At 35.3% G+C, this 18,068-nt stretch overlaps 1 long non-coding RNA gene across 1 annotated transcript in view; it reads left to right on the top strand.

The window, feature by feature from the left end:
• Nucleotides 1–667: 667 nt before the first annotated feature.
• LOC135322585 (uncharacterized) overlaps nucleotides 668–18,068 on the top strand; it is a 315,967-nt gene continuing 298,566 nt past the window's right edge. The window contains exon 1 of the long non-coding RNA XR_010383240.1: nucleotides 668–751. This is a non-coding gene — a long non-coding RNA (uncharacterized LOC135322585). The remainder of the gene's footprint in view (nucleotides 752–18,068) is intronic.

Below are 18,068 nucleotides of genomic sequence, written 5' to 3'. Positions count from 1 at the left end.
TCCTGCTGAGGTCAGCAAAGTCTCCAACTCTGAGGTGCATGCGCTGCAAGCACTAGTTGGTTCAGGTAGAACCTACTCCACCAGAAGCGATGGCTGGAAATTGCTGGGAGCATCTTCGGAGCTCTCAAATTCCACCAACAGGAGCTTTTACGTTGCTTCAGTCTTCAAACGTTATGCTGGCACTAAAGAGCGGTACTTTTGAGAGCGAGGTATATTTCCGAAATTGAAGACTATTCAATTCTAGTTCTCTATTATTACCAGATAATGCAAGGAGAAATGGAGAAATCTGTTACAAAGTCTCAAGACATCAACTGACAAGGATTACTCTTCGTAGGTTAGAATGTCCAAGGGTAAAGCTGCATCAACTTCCCCAAACAGGACCTTCAGGGCTGAAATAAGCAGCTGTTTGAAGTGAGCAGCATTCAGTCCAACCTGATGATCTTGAAATTGTAGGGAGACTCACGTAGTGCTGCTCAGAAGGATTTTTGTAAACTACTCTTCCGTACGGGATAGCTGAAGCGGGCATCTTTTCCAATGCTGATCACACCTCTGGCCGCTCCGTGCAGCCCACCTCCGCTTCCGTATTGTGCATGCGCCCCTGGCGCGCGCGTTCTTACGTCACCAGCGCGTCCACCTGAGCCCCCTTCCGCAAAAAAGCCGCCAGCTGTGGGCTTTCTCCTACCTGCTCCGGATTCCTACTCACGGCCAGACGCCCCTGGGGCTCCGAGCTCCCTCTGGAGGCCTGACTCAAGTGAGTTTTTTTAAGAGTAACATGTAGTTGGATTGTGTGTGTGTCTGTGTGATTTATCCATTCTGGCAAGTTTTGTCTTTTGGTGGATGTATTTAAATCATTTGCATTTAGGATAGTTTTTGACATACTAGTGCGTAATTCTGCCATTTATTTTTGTTTGTTTGTTTTCTCTTTGTTTCTTTTAGCTCTTGTTACTCTGTTTCTTTTCTTGAAAATTTTTTAGATTCCTTCTTTATTTAGTTATAATGTGCTTGAGTGTCTCTCTTCGCATACTTATCACAGTGGTTGCTCATATATTTGTGACTTCTCACAGTCTACTGGTGGCAGTCTTTTATCACTTAAGTGAAATGTGAAAACCTCACTTTCATTTCCTCCACTTACGTGTTGCTGTCTTAAGTGTTAACTTTTGTTTCAGCCATGAAATATGATTTATAAAACTCATAAAGAGAAGGCATAGTGTGTTGCATCTACTCCTGTGTTTGCTCTATTGTTTCTTCCTCCTTCCTAATGCCGCAGGACTTTTTTTTTTTTTTATAATTATTTCTTTTTTACTTAAATGGCCTTCAGTCAGTCCTTAAGTGTAGGCATCCGTCAGTTATTCCTTAAGAGTAGGTCTGTTAGTGAAAAATTCCTTAATTTTACTTTGCTTTGACTTATTCCGTCTGCTTGAATCTAGCCTTCACTTTTGTATCTCTTTGTGGGTGTTGGGATTCTCAGGCCTACTGATTCTTGGTGATTACCATTTACGAGGGGCAGAGGAGTAAACTTCCATGAGCTTCCTTTTGCTGCTAGACTGGCAATCAGGAAACACTGATGTGGGTCGTCTGTTGTGTAGATAAGACGCCCTGCCGCCAAGTTGTGCAATCCTGGCGTCTTACTTATCCAGTTCAACTTTTCTTTATCCTTTTCAGATTTCTCCTTTGGTTCTCTCTCACTATTTGCGTGTTTTATAGTTATACTTAATAGAGGAAAAGGAGGGGGATTTGGGTCTACACCATCTTCTGAGGACCAGAAGCCATAAACTGACTTGACTCAAGGTCCTTACCAATTTAATGATGCCCATTACTTAAAACAAACAAACAACAGCACCCTACCGGAAATGTCTTTTGGATTCAACCTCATGCTGAGTTCTAAAACCCCTGTGCTTTATATACAACTTCTGTGCTTTATATAAACCCTCCATGGAAACTAGGAGGGTTCTCAAAATCTAACATATACTGATGATAGGAAAATTGTTGTCTTTACCAAAAATTTTTATATAAGTTTAGAGGTGCCTTAACCTTATTCCCATGTAGAAATTGCAAAGTTTATTTTCACTGACCTTTCTGCCCTTTATTTTTCCTTCTGGGTGAAGTTCCTTTCTTTGTGCATGGAGTCTTTCTGCTATAGTAAGCAATATACATGAGTATAACCTAGGCAGCTCCTCTTGTCAGTGATGCATATTTCAGACATTGATGTTCCTTTTGCTTTCCTCGTTAGAATGCTTGTATTCCATATTGTCTCCATTCATGAATTGTCTGGTTGGCTAACTCATTTGATTAATTTGAGCAAAGATATTACTTTAAATTATGCTTACCTTTAAGTTAAGGTATTAGCTCAAATTAGCTTTAATTATGCATACATTATGCTTCTTAGAAAGTATTTGCATATAACAGCCCTTTTTAGTGTCTCAACCTCAGAGATACTTAATGTAGATATTTAATATTTTGTGACTGGATGGTGGCCAAATGTTTTGGGCTTCTGTTTTCTAATTTATAGAGAAAGGAGTTGAACTAACTGATGTATAAAATTATTCCAGTATTATGATTGTAACTGAATACATGTGAATGTGCATAATTAATCATGTCATTCTCCCTGTTCCTGCAATGAAAGAAGAACCCATACCTCCCCCCAATTAAATTATTGATGATTAAGGAAAGGTATAACTATGCTGCATCTGCCAAGGATTTATCAAATACATGCATCTGGGATATATTGTGGACTCAGCTGCTGTATTCATCTGTTTGGAATAAATAGATATATGGAGAGATGAATGATCCTCTGTGATTTTAAGAGTATTTTATGTCTTCTATTTTGCTTTTTCTCTGCACACATGGTCACATTCTACAGTTAGAACATGCTTTTGCCATGAAAAGAACATGTTGAAACATATATCCTATGTCTCATGCTGTTGGTACCTATTGTTTGCTACTAGAATATTAAGGGAATGATAATTTGGCTTTGCCCACTAAATCTCAGGTATGCAAGAGTTTCATTTATTGGCATTGGGTCTCATAGTAATTAAAGATGAACTGATTTTATATATTCTTATCTTTGCATTTTTACGGCAAAGGGAGATGAAAATGAAGGGAGAGGAAAAGGGAGAGAGAAAGATAATTAAGAAAGAGATAGATAATTCCATCTACTCAAAGCAAAAGCAACCTTGACAAGTTAAATAACTGAGTTCAGTTTTTGGCCTGAGAAATGGAAGAACAGTAAGGTAGAAATTCAGGACTCCAGTGAATGCTTAATAATTATTTTCTGTTCTCTTTTGTGATGGGGTTAAATTTAACATAATGGAATGTGTAGAGAACAATATTTATCTTCCTTTGTACTCCTTATCTAATTTGGGGTCTTATTTTAATTAATTAATTAACAAACTAATTTCTGATAGAGGTACTAGGGATTGAACCCAGGATGTCGTGCATGCTAAACATGTGCTCTACCCCTGAGCTATTTCCTTCCCCCCTAACTTGGGGCTTTAGGCTAGGTGATTAAGACTATACATCTGCCTTTATTTGTGACATGATGTCTTTTAAAACTCCAAAATATTTTGGTTTGTATGACTTAGTGTGCAGCCACAGGGATCACAAATGATTAAGATGTAGTTACTAGCACCATGGAGATAAGCTGTATCTTCAGCAACTGCAGAAATGGCAAGGGGGAGAAAATGATTGACTAGAATTAGATATTTAGAGAGGATTTTGAGCTTTTATTGAGTTCTTAGATACTTTCTTCATGTGGTTGTACAAATATTTAATTGCATTTTCCTCTTCTCTGAATCTTAATATTACTTCACAAAGCTTGAGTGACTCTGAACATCATATTCCATTTTTGCATAGGTAAGAGCTGCTTCACAAAAGAAGGTTCTGTGAAAGTAAATCCCTAATATTTTTATCAGTTTATAGACTGCTGGGATAGAGTGGATAAAAGTAGCTAAGATGTTTTTTCATATCTTTAGCTAGCTAATATTTTATGGTGTATTTTGTTTTGCTGTCATACTATTGGCTGCCTGCCATTAGAAGCAAATCATTAAGTCAAATTTTTATACATCTTATCATTCCAATCTATTTATTTTACTAACAAGACTGTATTTTGCATGCTAACCTGGAATTAAGGCACTCTGAAGATTTATTTGATTATAAACTGTTAGCAAGATGATAATTATACCAATACAGAAATAACCTCAAGTGTGCTGCTTTGACAATAGTGTACATACTCTCTCTCTATATATATATGGTTTTAACTAAGATACTAATTTTTAAGATTTCTTCAATGGTACAGTTTATTTTATTATTAAATACACATGTAACAAATTAGAGATGTATAGAAATGAAGAGCAAATGACATTTTCCATCCAAATAAAATTATTTTTATTGTCACATTTGAACTGATGCTACTATTCACATGAATGTACATTGTATAGAATTGTAGTCACCATGTACATGGCTTTTCTGCCTTTGGAATAGTGTTATAAACATTTCTCCTCCTCTTGAGAGACTGTAATTATGAATTCCAATTTTATTCTGTTGCTGTTCCATAATTTACTAAGCCATCTTCTCTTTTAAGACATTTGTGTTGTTTCCTATACATCTGCTATCTATGATTTCTCTCTGTAATTTTGTAGTAAAGAATATCTTATTGTATGATCTTGTGCATTTATATATGTATGTATATGTGCAGCAGTGTGTATAGTTTTTGTTCAGATATTCTCTGTGATGAATTTCTCATAGCAGGGTTATAGGACCAGCACTTAGAAGTTCGTACATCACTATTGCTGTGTTATTTTTGCAATTCTCCTAAAAAGGATTGTACACATTTTTTTCGATTGTATGATTTTAGAAGTGTCTACAGTATATAAAAATATTATTGCTTGCAAATGTAGTGTGAGAGTCTGGCTACATTTCAGTATATGTGAAAGCTCCCTAATTTGTTTTTTGACTTAGAACATTAATCTCCCAATTTTATTTTCTTTATTCAATATGTACTTTCATCATTAAATAAAGAATCAAGAAGTCAAGTTTTATATAGGCTTTTGAAGAACTTTTGCAAAGTTTTGTTTCTTCTTGTTTAATATGTGAAGAGATTCACAAGCTTAGGAAGAAAAAAATGCTTTTAGCAGAGTGTACTTCTAACCCATTATGCTATTCTGAATATCCTTTATCCTATAAGCAATTTTGCTGTAAATAATCTTTCAGAAAGATATTTTTATAGAAGGTTGACTAACTAAACGTATACCTGTCAGATCAGTTGAGGCATTTTTACTGCTAGGCAGTAAAGGTTTTGTTATTGCTGTCCTTTATCCACGTTGTACTGATTCAAGAGTGCCTAGGATTATATTTTACCTTTTGTGGAAATTTTGAAGATTGTAAAAATGAGCCCAGCCACAACATGTAGCTAATTTTTGGCCTTATTAATAGTTTATTAGCCTTTATGTGCACTAAGGCAGGCAGATAGATTTCACCTTATATACCAAATCAGCTCAGCTAGCTGTGTTGTTGAGGACAGAGAAGACCCATCTTGTTCAGTAGGGAAAAATGCAGAAATGCTGAGATGGAGTGATTTGTCTCGTATGTCACTGGACTGGGGTGAGCGTATACTTGCCACATTCCAGGACCTACATGTTTTTATACTAATCCTTCCTGTTGGTCAGTGTAGATCAGCTGGTATAAGAACATGAAGAAAGGTGAATGAGCCACTTATAGTTTGTAATTCTCTGAAAAAATTACTGCTTAGAAAAAAAAATCAAGCCTGTGAGGCTTTGCGGCAGAACTCCGTTCTTGTCCAAATATTCTGCTTACTGTGTCTCTCATTTATAGGACTGTAAACCAAATGCTGCTAGATCTCACAAGCAGATAGGTTCCAGTGAAGTCATTACGGAAATGACAGGCCAGCAAGAAACAAGCGCCACTCGAAGGGTTGGAGTACTCAGATTTATTACGCCGGCGGGCTCAGAGGGGCTTCTGCTCCAAAGCTCTGAGCACCTCCAAGACGTGTGCATGGGTTAATTACAAGTATGGGGCTATTAGCCAATAAGGCTTGAACAGCAAAACCAAGGAATCAGTACACTGGAGCTTATCCATTAGGAACAAATCACGTTACTGACACTTGTTGAGCTTGGATTTACAAGTTAGCTTGTTAGCCCAGTAAACTGACACTAAACTTCAGATTTACGAGTTAGCCCAGCAGAACTTAGATCAGTAAACCATCACTTATTACACTTAGATTTATGAGTTATCTTGTTAGCCCAACCCGGCTTTTCCTTCTCAAAGTCAGACCTGCATCCATCTAAATTGTGCCAGTTCTCAACACTCACGTGTCTGCCTGTGGGGCAGGGATATTGCCTGCTTGGAGACATTGGGAAATGTGTAAAAGGCTATATGGCTCTCACAACGATTGGTGCGTGTTACCAGATTGGGTAGGTAGGGCTCAGAGATTCTAGAAGGCTGAAATGCTGAGGGTAGTCCTGTATAACAAAGAACTCGCTAATGTCTACTGAAATCTCCAGTGCCCACCATGAAAACATCCTAGGAACTGGACAGGAAGAGTCCTGCTCACATGTCAGAAACTCTCAAAAAATAAATATTTTAAAGAATTTAGGGGTGCGTCTTTCACTTGGGATCCACACAGCTTTTATAACCCTAAACATCCTTTATCAGGCCCTGGGGAAATTCTTGCTTAATGTCTTCAAAACAAAGGATGATTATGTGTGAATGTTTTGAAGATTTCTGGGAGATGTCACTGCTAGAAATGCAGGGAATATTTGAGAAACATGAATGCTTACACAGAGAAAAGAACAATTAACATGTCTGATCTGTTCTTTCAGGTAGCATGAATGCAGTCAATTCCTGCATAATTAAAAACTGTTTACAAGAACTGAATACCCATTTTCTTGTTTCTGTCCGTGCTCTGGTTTGTGTTTCCACAGTTGTTCACAAATTATTGCTATGTTCTGAACACTTGCACTGGGATATATAAGGCATATTTTGTAATCTGAATGAATTCATATTACTACTAAATCTCTATATTTGCAGGTCTAGATGTAATGTGCAAGAAACAAGTTACTAATTTTTTTACACTGGCCACAAAATAGACATTGAATGCTCAATGTTAAGAATAGTTTTATTTTATAAATTTATTTAGTATGACAGTCAATTAAATAAATTTTCTACCTTATTTAAATATGTGATTTGAAATTAGATATTAATTTATATAAGTAGGTACTTTGCCTTTTAATTTAATAATCCATTAAATAAAACTTCTTTGAAACACATAAATTTTAGAAAGTCCAGTAACTTAAGAGGAGGTCATTGTTGAGAAGGGGACTTAAATATTAGTAAAGGCTTTGTCCTGAAATCATTGAATAATGTATCACTCACCCATATTTAGTTGTAATTGTGTAGCAAATACCAGAAAAGAAATGAAATTTGTTTGTAAAGAGAGATTTGAGACAACTTTTAACAAGCTTTGAATCAAATAATATTAAATTGTCTGAGATACAAAAAATGCCAAGTTTCATTAGTAAATATTGTTTTAATATTTTACGTTATCATCATATTAAGTATATTTTCATATTATTTGTAGGAATTGATTAAAAATTATGCTATGAAAATCATACTGAGTTTATGTATTTGCTTATAGGTAGGTTGTTGTTCTCATTCTTACTTTGACACTATCTCTAAAGGTCTAGCACACAGAATTTCCATGTGTCTTTAGTTACTATTTATTTTTGTAATTTATTCCCCAACTTAAATAATGTTTCAGGGATCCTGAAAGAAATAGTCTCCAATGACCTTCTCCGCATATTAAAGAGTGAGTGTATACCTCAGCATGTGGAGGGATTTCTAGAAAATAATTACATTTTTTGTCACAGTTTCTCAAAGGTAATTATTTTGATATAGGTATAAATATGACTTGGTTTATATGCAGTGGTATCACATTTCCTCAATTTTTCCACTTCAGCAGCCTGGCTAACATAAAATGCCTACCTCAGTTAGAGTTATCACCATTTTAGCTTGAGCAGCTGTTAGGATGGAGTTGTTATTTGAAGGTAGAGAGAACTGTAGGAAGAATATGTATGGATGTGGGTAAAAATAATGGTATAGATTTTAGACATGTTAAAATTGAGATGTCTGTTAGGCATTTGGTTTGCATGACTCTAGAGCCTCATCTCTTATCCTCTGGGCCTTTCTTTTGCTTCAAGCACTGATGTGACAACCAGCTTCATGTAGGGAAACCTGGTAGCCTCTCACCTCAGATATACCATGAATTCTTCCTTCTGGGGTTCTCTTCTGCTGGATATGGGGCATCTACTGGATCCTACCCCATTGCAAGGAACTTAAATCAAGAGAGAGTTAACATCTCGTGCTGTAACACTTGACCAGTTTTGGATGGGAATCAGTGGATATGTTGACTCCTCATATTCAGAGGGATAATTGAGGCATGATTTTAATTGCATCATTTTAGGAGCCATAGAAATTCTTGGCAGAATTAAAGGCCAGTTGACTTAAACTAAACTTATTTGGTAGCTAAAACAAACCTTACTGATGTATAGCTATTTATAATCCTTATTTACCCATTTAGTATTCTTTTTAATACTCTTAAATTATATTTTTTAAGATTATATTTAAGTCAGCAAGTTTTTGCTCATGGGAAGAAATATTGCTAACATTATTCTTCACATTAAACTATTAAATATTCTATGGTTATAATATTGTTGTTTACCCACTGATACTGTTACGTGAATTATACTTACATTGTATGCTTTTTCCCATCCTTTTTCATTAGCCTACCTTAATCTTTGTATTTAAAGGAGGTTTCTTATAGACATCATAAGAGTTGAGTCTTTCTTTTTTTTTGTATCCAGTCTGTCAATCTGATTTAACTGGAGTGGGTAGACAACTTACATTTAATCTGGTTATTGATAAATTTGGGTTGAAACACAAGCTATTTCAAATAGACCTTTGATTATAACGTATAAATTGCAAAAGACTGAAACTTAGGAAGATAGATATCCTTACTATATGTAAAAAGGTCTCTAACTAGATAGAATATTGCATATAATATTGACAGGCTGATAAAATAGACATTAAGGACAGAAAAAAGCTGAAATCTGATTATACATTCAAGTTGGCCTCTCCCTATATAGATAGAGTTGAGAAAGTTTTAAGAGAGCAAGATATGTTCAGTATTTCCATTTCATCTTCATAAAATAATGCTCTTCTACTAGGAAAGCTATTAAAAAGAACCAAATAGAAAACTTTTTAATGGGATATTAAAAGTTTAACTTTTTATGTATTAGTTTTTCCTGTCACAAAGATTAGTGCTTTGATCTACTAGTTCGGCTGTGTACAATAGTCCATCATTTTTAGTCATGGGCAACTAGGCCTTTCAAAGGTCATTTTTCAAAACAGAGGTATATTAACATTTAATGAAAAGGTGAATTCTTCCTGGTTTGGGAATTCTACTTTGGCAAGAAATTTTGACCTTGTAAGTTTGTTTTTCTTCCCCATTCTTTCTGGCTATTCTTGCTATGTTTGCCTTCAATTCTTTATATGTTCGCCTTCTATTCTTTATATGCTCCTATTAACCTCAAAGCTAATGTAATATTGATTTTTTTCCCTGAAGTTATGTTTTGTTAGAAATTGGAAACATTTTTCAGATCAAATGATATTCTAATTTTTAACTGTGAGACATTGACTGAGATGAATTGTTAACGTGATGGAATAGCTAGGAAAACTTATGATCCCTTTCATTACACCGTAGTTAACAGAAAAATGGGGAAGAAGGGCAGTTCAGCTGTCACAATTTTACAGCAGTACTTTAAAACCAGTCAGGTAACTTGAAATTCAGTGCCGATTGTGTTTTATGAAGTTTTTTTATAATAAAGAATAATAAATAGTTAAAAAATATTAATGGTTAAAAAAGTGGTGGTAGCAAAAGAGAGGTGTATGGGCTGAAGTGAATTCCTAAGTTGTCACATCCAGATGCCCTGCCAGTTACTGGTCTCATGATTGCCAAATGTTTCTTTGTATATGGTTCTTGGATCCCATTCTTAATCTTAAGGATGCCTCTGCATTTCATCAATTCTACAAACATCTATTGTGCAGCTACAATTCATAAAGACCTGCCAAATAAAAAAGAAAGAAAATACAGTTGAGGGGAAATACTTCTTCCTTTCACCTCATGAACACCACAGTCACATGCTCTGCCATTTTGGGCCACACATTTTTCATCCTTTAAAAAAATAATAGAGCATAAGGATTAGAAATGCACATTTTTTGGAAGTAGATAGACAGTTCTAGCCCTCATATTTGTAGGATTCTGGGTAAGGAGGGCCAATGCAGGTACTAATAACATACATCTAGATATTTGAAAGTTATAAATTATAAATTGTTATGAATTACTAAGTATAATATTTCCTTTGCTTCTATTTTGAAAAATGTGCCTTTGTTATTACCTGGAAGCTCAGGTTTTTATTTAAAGTGTTCAATCATTCTAGAGTTCTGCATAAAAATAAGGCATCATGGAGAGGCTTGGCCACTGGACTCTAGACCTTGGCCCCCAGGCTGTAGTCCACCACCTTTTTTCTTAAGTCTCTTTTCTGTCCTATAAGAAGGGGGGTCACAGCCTGTACATCCTTGCTCAGTCCATATCCCTGCAAAGTTGCTCTTGATCACTCTTCAGGTTTAGGGTTGCCCACATTGGAAGTGTGTACCTGGTTGAAGGGGAGCTGAGATGAGTTTCTAGGTTTGCTAATCTCTCAGCTCCATGGTCCTCACGCCCTATGGAGCAGCGCACATCAGGAGGAGGCAGAGTTCCTCTGAGGTGTAAGCCCCAGGTCAGGGGCCACACGTGCCTAGTTCCCAGGTTGATACTGTAGGTAGACTTACATTTAAATCTTTTTTTTTCTCCTCCATTATAGTTGTGTGTTCTTTAGTTTAGAGCCAGAGTGCCTGGGATTGTATACCAGCTTCATCACTTAATAGTTTTGAAACTTTGGGAATATTATGTAATCCCTCTTTCTCTCAGTTTCCTTATCTGCAAATATGGGTAGTAACAGTCTCTAACTCAAAGGATTGCTTTGAGAATCAACTGAGTTGATATTTATAAAGTGCTCAGAAGGGTTCCTGTTATATAGAAAATGCTTAATCACTGATTGTTAAACTAGTAAGTTTCCTTAGTTGCAAGCTTGGAATTTTAATAATATCTTCATCATAAGGAGTAGAAAAAATCAGTAAGATGATATACAAAAGGTGTTATTCCAATGGTTGGCACAGAGTAAGTGTAGTGGATTGTTAAATAATAGAGTGTAAAGAAGTAAATAAAATATAGCTCTAGACATATACATCATAAGATTAAAAATTAGATCCTCTCTGCATTTTTACTGGTCTCTAGTACATTTTGGTTTTTTCTTTGACAGTGACACTGTATGTGTTTGTCTTGGCTTTGTAATTTTGAAGGCATAAATATTCCCCTTTTAATAAATTTACATCATTTTTCATGGCCATTAATCTGAGAAGCTGGGAAGTATCACCTCATATTTGCCATTGTAAACTAATCCATTCATTTAGTTGATAAATGTTTGTTATATGCCCTATTTATACAAAAGTACTGGGCATTTAACTTCATAGCTAACACTGGGACTACTAAGACATCATCAATCAAAAGCGTGGGTTCACTTTGCTTTTCTCTAAAGCAGTCATCTACCCAGAATGACCAGTACATGATGAATTAATTTTATCTTCACAGAAAAGCTGTACAGAAGGTTAAAATGTAAATTAAAGTATACACCCACTGTATTCTTTTTGGAAATTGCTTTAGGGATGAATATAAGAGATGACAGTTTTCTTTTCTCCAATATTTCTTTATTTCTAAAAAAGAAAAAAAAATTAACAATACTCAAAGCCAAGAAACAGTAGATGAGATTCTTGAATTTATATAATGGAAGATGGCAATGTCTCCTTAAAGTTTCCATAATTGCTCATTTACACTGAAATGAGTGGGCGCATTCACAGAATGGTCTATAAAGCTGTGCATAGTCTTTAGAGTACAGTGTTCAGATTACTGACACTCGAAGATTATAATTTATTCATAATTCGCTAGTGAGAGAGAAAATGTAATACAGTCATTTACAGCTATTTTCAGGGGAAAGGTCTAATTTGGAAACTAAATTTATGCAGAACAATGGTTGCTGACATGTTTAAATGATTCAAAAGTGTAAATTATTAGGTTGTTTTAAAATATTAATTTTACATACACACACACACACATAAGCTTGCCTTTAAACATAAAGGGGTTTTAACTATTCATAATTTAATGGTGTTCCTGCCAACTGTTGTGTCCCAACTAGAGAACATATTTAGATTTCCTATGAAACTCCAACTTCTTTTGAGAGTCATCAGTCAAAGGGTGAATGTATACCACTTAAAGATATGGAGTTTTCTAATGATCGTAAAGATAAAGTTGAGACAGAGAGTTTGTTTCAAGTTTCTGTTGACTTGAATCTTAATCTAGTACTTTATGAAAAGGCCAACCTTTCGTTAAATTCATTAAAAGCATGAATATATACTTCTAAGTTTAAACGTTTTAGCTATCTCAGAATTTAAAATATCTCTGAAATTTCAGAATTGTGTCGCATAGTATTTCTGAATAGAATGAAATTTAGAAGAAATGTGGATCACATTTTTATTGAGCATAGGAAATATGCTAAGTATCACTGTTCCCATTTACACATTCAAAATAAACATATTCCTTCAAAATATGTTTCTTAAGAGTGAAATATAATGGTTTCATACATTTAAACCTGCTCTAGTGCTCAGTAAAATTTTAATACCAAAGCCACTTACCATGTAACAGTCTCTTGTTCTCAATAAATCTGCATCTACTTCTTTTTGGTGTTATGGATTTGTCTGTGTGTCTTTCCCTTTCTTTCTCAAAATATTTCGGTTAATTATAGAATTATAATATTTATAACATATAATATATTTCAATGTATTATAATTGTATAATCACAATTTCCTTATGACCACTGTGCCAATTTTTTAATTATTTAAATCTAAACTATAATATGTTAATTAAAAAAATCATGAATCTATAAATTGCTTGGAGATGGTTGTCTTCTTCCAATAAAGAGATTGTCATTTTGCTTATAGGAATTTTATTTCCATACTTAATTATTTATTTCAGCTATTTGATTCACTAAACAAACAGTGATTGAATACCTATTAACTGAGAAGGCAGCATACTTCATTTTGAAGTCATGCTGCCTGAGTTCAGATATCTACTCTGCAATTTAGTAGCATTGTAACCACGGACAAATGGATTTGCCCCTTTAAGTCTCAATTTCTTCACCTGTGAGCTAGACATAACACAGTATATACTTATGAGGAATTTAAGGACTAAATGACTTTGTCTTCCAGCATTTAGTCCAATGATTGGTGTCTTAGTTTGGGCTTTTGTAACAAATGCATATTAGACTGAGTGGTTAGACAACAAACATTTATTTCTTATAGTTCTGGAGGCTGTGAAGTCCCAGATCAGGGTGTTGGCAGATGTGGTGTCTGGTAAGAGTCCACTTCCTGGTTTGCACATGCCTAATTTCTTGTTTTGTCCTCAGATGGCTGTAAGAAAGCAAACTCTCTTTTATCTCTTCTTATAAAGTCACTAATCCCATTTATGAGGGCTCCACTCTTATTATAACCTAATTATTCAGTGAGGGTTAAGAATTCAGCATGCAGTCTGGATAAACACAAACATGGAGTCCATAGCAGCTGGCAAGTAGTAACTGCTGCATTAATATAAATCTGTCTTATTCTCAGTCTAGCTTCTTATCATATATCAGACGTTATTCTGTATTGAAGATGGATGAACATAAAACAGAGTTCTTAGCCTCAAGGATTCATCCACCTAGTGTATAAATTAACAGTTTTGTTTCATAAAAATAAACCCACAATAAATGTGTGGTGTGATGAGTGATGGTACGGAGTGATGGAAGTCTGCCCTGTGTTATAGGAACACAGTGGGAATCATCTGAATGGCGCTTGAGCTAGTGGTGGTGTAAGAATTGCATGATAGATTCACTCTAGCATACCCGCCCTCTGAGGCTTTAATTCTTTCTTCTACCATCTATCATCACAATTCTGGCATTTCTACCTCACGCAGTATGGACCATCAGAGTCTTTTTCCTTCGAGGCGCCATCCTAATAGCATGCTTGGAACCCCTCTCTGGTCCTTCCAGGATGGTAAATGCTGTACACTAAGAGTGCCCCCCAAAATAGATAGACATCCCTTAGCCAATATAATATTTCATTCCCCTTGATCGTACACCCTCAGGATCAAGCCCAGTACCTCTGTGCTCTCCCTGCTCTGGCTGGTAACTGCTGACGAGGTCATGTGACTCTGTTAGAGCATAGTCCTTTTTTTGCCCCCTGTCAGGCCCAGTATGTCCGTGGCTGGTTTATGTTCTGACTTAACTCAAGTTTTTGTCCTCCTGGGTCAGTAGCAGGGCTGGGACTTAAGCATTCAGGTGGAGGAGTAACCACATCATCTCTGAGCAAAGGGGGAGAACTAGTCATGTAAGGAATGGGCCACTTCTGCTGTCTCAGAGCTGGGAAGGAAATGAGAACAACGTCTCCTAGATGATATTTGCCATAGGAATATTGCTTTGCTGTAGCTTTTCCATAATACTTTTGTTCTTTTATATTTTTACACATGTATAAATAATCAGAGGATTTTGAAAAGCATACATTTGATATTGATTTGTCCTTTATCATATAAGATTTACTTTTGAACTTTTAGAAAAACTGGGTGTCAGGAAGCTGATAATTTGTATTTACTGTGATTTATCTTTTAAATAAAGGAACTGAGAATTAGAAAGGAGATGAATAACATTTGATTTTGATAAAGAAAAATTCTTCTATGAAGGTTGAAAGAAGATCAACAATGTTAAGAGATTCTGTAGCATAAAAATAACTATCATCTCCACTTTTGAATGAAAAGTGGAAATGTGTGATGAAGTGTGTGATGAAACCTTGGGAACCTTTCTCGTAAGCAGCGATAACATAGCTCCTGTCTTTTTCAGATAGATGTGTTTTGGGCAGCCAAACCTAGGTTTTGCAGACTCCAAGTAAAAGCAGAAAAGCCACTGTTGTCAAAACAAAACACACCTACTGTAGATTACTGTTACAGCTTTTTATTTTGCTTTTTTTTTTTTCCTTTAACCAATTGTGGACTTACAACAGTTATTTTATGATTTACTATAACTCAGTTTAACAACTGACAAGAATCAGAGTTGTGAAGGTAGCACACAGAGCTAAAGCAGGATTCCTGGTGATTGTTGGTTATGAAGTAAGGGGATGATTTAGAAATAATCCTGGGGTCATGCACATCTCACTTTTATGAACAGACCAGCCGAGCTTAATGGCCAGAAAGGATGCATAATGGCTTTTCAAAAATTGTTGCTAGCTTCTAAAATAACTTTTTAGAAGTGACTTTTTGAAGTAGAGTAGATCTTCCGTAACTACGTCTGACAACAAAAACAAAACAGATATAGAAGCAAAAGAAATTAAATCCACTTTAGGGTGTCAGACAAGTACAAGCAGTTGAAACCTGATTATAAAAAATAGACATGCCATTTAGAGAAATGCTTTTCATTAGGTTTAAATTGTCAGAATATCTGTATTTATATGTCCCCTTCCAAAATTCTGTTGGCATGAGAAGAACATAGTGACCAATATTAATAAGGTGGCATATGCATCCATTCTTTTCCATTGGTGTCATATTTCCCTGGCAGGCTTTCAGCTTGTGTGAGTACAAGTTGTTTGTTATTTGTATTTTTCATTTGTAACCAGACATGCCCATTTTGAAAGTATATGGTAAGCATTTTATCACTATGTAAAATAACACTATAAAAGGCATTGGGTTGAATACCATAAGAAATGGACACAGATTTTGGCCTTGGTGAATTTATAATGCAATAGAGTACGTAAGTGAATAACCATGTAGAATAGGTTAGGTCAGGCTGAGAGCATCTCTCTATTTCATTTTTATGAGTATCTTGCCTCATTTCAAAAGTTATTTGAAGTGGTTTTTGGTGATAAATATTTTACAACATAAAGCAAAATAATGAGAGACATTTCATGTTAAAAAAAAATATAACTTGAAGTTAGGGTAAGGCCTACATATAAGACACATGCCAGAATGTGTATGGCTTTTTACTTATGACTTTAGTATAAGATTAGAAATTTTCCTGTGTCACAGTCTGAAGAAGATCCCTCTTTGGGTTCTTTGTAAAGGGGTATCACCTATCGTGGTAGAGTACATCCTCAATAAAAGCAATAAATATTTCAGTGAACATTCTACAGTAATTTCTTATGAGGGGATATTTCAGCTAGTTCAGTTAAAGCAAAATTATTAAAAGCAAAGCAGTACATTTCTAGTATAGCTTTCTGAGGGTCAGGTTGTCCCACAGATCAACTTCAGCCCATCTAAAGGCTGCACCTCTCAACTTGTGTTAAAAACATATGCAGAGATGCATGGCAGAGTGAAGGGGAACTCAGAGCCACAGCACACCATCATGTAAATGTCGGTTGGTGCTGTGTTACATAAAAGTTTATTTTTTATAAAAAATAAATACTGTGAAGTAGTTTTAAAAATTTGTATGTAAGGGAGAGGGGTGAGAGAGTGATGAGTAGGAGAGAGAAAAGAAGAGGAAGGAGTGGGAGGAGAAAGACAAAAAACTTTAAAACAAACAAACAAAAAAATCACCATCCATTAGAGTTGGAAAATTTCAGATCTTGAGAAATGTACTGAAATTAAACATATGAGTGTAATCTGTTTGGGATGCACTTCGTGGGGCTCAGACTTCAGGCTGTGTGCCAACCTCCAGTTACCTTCCATGGTCCATCGTTTTTCCCAACCCACATTAATCCTAGCAGAGTTTCCATTGATATGACAGATGAAGAGGCTGGGGAGAAGTCAGGCTGGTCTAAAAGAATAGAAATTTGCCGAGAGTAGTGGTCAGAGATACGGGTTTTGGAGTCAGAAAAAAACTGAGGGAAAATCTAATGCTGTCAGTTGTTAGCTACGTCACCTTGATAAAGTTACTTAGCTTCACTCACCTCACTTATTAGTCTCATCTTTAAATAGGTATAATCGTAACACCAATCACATAGGTTATTTCAAGGAACTGTATTATATATAATTAATTTTTTGATAATAGATGCTCTTAAATATTCAAATGTATGTTAGCTGCTTCTTCTGACATAGGAAGAATAATGTCTGGTTATTTAAAAGAGTGATAGTGAGTTCCAAGCATGGATGGTAAATTGACTTTGAAGACAATTTCAAAAGAAGAGCTTGAAATATGTTTCATAAATTTGAGAAGCTGACCAAGATGATGGCCTTGAAGATTAAGGCTAATTTGGCATATTTATTACTAAAAAAGTCTGCCTTAGATTCACACCGTGAATTATAGGTTACAGTTATTTTATATCCAATTTTATTTGCTGTTATATTAATTCTGAAATTGATATTGTTGTAACAGCCGAAGCCTGTGTAACAAGGACGAGGCAAATTTTAGTATGCTCATTTTTCAAGTAACCTGAAGATCGTAGAGTCTTTGACATTAGGCAGAGCAGGCAGAAGAGACAGAACAAGAATGTTATCAACAGTACGGTGCAAGCCTCACAAATAAAACCTTCGGAAATTTATGATTTTATATAATAAAAAACATTCAATTTTGTGTGTTAAAAATGGGAAAAATGAAGAAACAACATCATATCAGATAAATAGATTAATATTGATGTATAAATCTATCTCACCTTGATTCAATACTGTCCTTGTCTCCACGTGGGATGTGAATCATGTATTTCTGTCTGTCATTGGATTTACTGACGAGTGTGAATTACGTTTGATACATAAAGTCTAAGTGCTCATAAACCTAGGGATATAAAAACAAGACAATGAATATGCTTAGTACTCAAAAGCCCGTAAGATATATTGCACTTCTTTCACTTGTGTTTCGCCTTATTGAATTACTGTCTGTGATTTAGCCTGG

This window comes from Camelus dromedarius, chromosome 12 (genome assembly GCF_036321535.1).
Source record: "Camelus dromedarius isolate mCamDro1 chromosome 12, mCamDro1.pat, whole genome shotgun sequence".
Classification (NCBI taxonomy): Eukaryota; Metazoa; Chordata; class Mammalia; order Artiodactyla; family Camelidae; genus Camelus; species Camelus dromedarius.
Note: the sequence above shows the minus strand (reverse complement) of the source record. Positions and strands in the feature narration are given on the sequence as shown.